Source organism: Galeopterus variegatus, unplaced genomic scaffold, assembly GCF_000696425.1.
Source record: "Galeopterus variegatus unplaced genomic scaffold, G_variegatus-3.0.2 Scaffold715, whole genome shotgun sequence".
Classification (NCBI taxonomy): domain Eukaryota; kingdom Metazoa; phylum Chordata; class Mammalia; order Dermoptera; family Cynocephalidae; genus Galeopterus; species Galeopterus variegatus.
The window spans coordinates 95,726-97,483 of NW_007726826.1; the positions used below are offsets into that span (position 1 = coordinate 95,726).

Consider the following 1,758-nt stretch of genomic DNA (forward strand, 5'->3'; position numbering starts at 1 on the left):
GTTCCTAATACTCACATCAAATTAGAAATTCTCACTTTGGGTTCTGGAGGAGGCATCAGGCCCAGCCTGACTTTCTCTTGTAATTCCTTCTGTGCTTTCCTCCTTGTTTGCCTCTGAAGTTTCTTCTGTTCCTTCTTGGTAAGATATACCCCCAGAGTAACTAGTGTGCCGTCGTCGACTGGAGGATACAGCTGAGCTGGATTTTCAATCTTCTCTCTTGGGATTTTGCTCTGTAAGGTCAAAGCCATTGGGGATGATGTAAGAGTCCCACCCCTCAATATCAGGGATATCTCCTTCCTTTAACTCCTTCTTAGGAGCAATGAGGACCAGCCTAGTTGAAGTATGGATGCCTGTTTTTCAAGCTACCTGTGAAATCTCTGCCTGCAGCTTCTCTAGTCGAGCCTTTGTCTGTAATCATTGAGCAATCTTCTCAAAGTTGCCCTTGTCATGGAATTTAAAAGTACGTCTGTGGCACTGGGGAAGGGGTAATTGAGACTCAGGGCTCAAAAAAGGTATTGGATTCCATGTTTTCTGATAGCTTCTCTTTTAGCTATTGCTTGAACTGTTCCCTCGTCACAACAAGAGTATTGGTCTTTCGAGTAGGCATGCGGTGTGACAGCTCAGTCACCTTGCCTGTTGCATCTACGGTGCGACCTTGCCCATCTAGGATCAGTGATGCAGGTTTAGTCCGATCTTTTAATTCCACATTCAGGGGAGCAATGCCCTTGGCATGGAGATTAACCGGGCCCACCATGCTGGCATTGCCAAAGAGCCCTGGCTTCAGCGCCAGCGGGGCTTGGATTTGGGCTTGTAGTTCAGCTGCTTTCCTTGCTTTCTCGATGGCATCATTCATGAAAGTGGCAGCCTGGGAGGGCTGAATAGCATTGCCAATTGGAAGTCACTCTGGTTGTGAGGAAGGAGGAGGCTTTGGCTGAGGCATAGGGGGGCTGATGAAGCTCAGCTCTTTTTTCCTCTCCTCAATTTGTCACATTGCTGCCTCCATCCTCTGTTTCATCTGGAGCTGAGTCAGCATGCCAGGGCTCTCTGAGGGAGGCCCAGGGCCACCTCTGGCTCTTCCTCTACCTCCTCAAAATGGGGTATTCATCGCTTCTTTACTCCTGATGATTCTTTGCAGATCTCAGAGGCATCATCAAACACCTCGTTTAGCTTTCATTTTCTGCTCCCATCACTGCTAGACTTGGAATGCCTAGAGCTTCGGCCTTCCTCCACAGCCTCAAACAGTGTGTCCACAAATTGGAGAGTAGAATCATCAAGAAAAGGTTTTAGAGGGTTGACTGCCTTCTTCTTGACCATGCCTTTCCCCACACAGTTCAATGCTGCTGTGACCACTGTGGGTTCTGAGACACCCAGGACCTCTTTACTGTCTTCTCCGTCCAGGCTTTCACCTCATCCTGCTCCCTCTTAGACAGTGCCAGTGTTCAGTATTGGTGGGGGGACGCTGGTGGTGCTTTCAGGTGGGGTTGAGGTACAGCCTTTAAATCTTGGTCTTGTTGACTGCTTGCATACAAGGAATATACTTTGTCACATCCTGTGTGCTGGAAGTACCTGAGCAAAGCAGGCAACAGAGGTGGAAGAGGCAGGACCAGAAGCTGTCTGTGTAAAAGCACTGCAGAGACATCTGCTGACTAATTGGTAAAGACTGCACCATCTTCTTAGACCCTATGATGTTAGGGCCAGCAAAACTTTTTATTTATTCATTTATTTTCCAGCAAAGTCCATTTTATTTATTTAGCTAGA

The 1,758-nt window shown here is 47.7% G+C and overlaps 1 pseudogene; it reads right to left on the minus strand.

Annotated features, from left to right (window-relative positions):
* Positions 1 to 1,439, minus strand: part of LOC103589719 — a 14,270-nt pseudogene extending 12,831 nt beyond the window's left edge.
* Between the last annotated feature and the right edge of the window lie 319 nt (positions 1,440 to 1,758).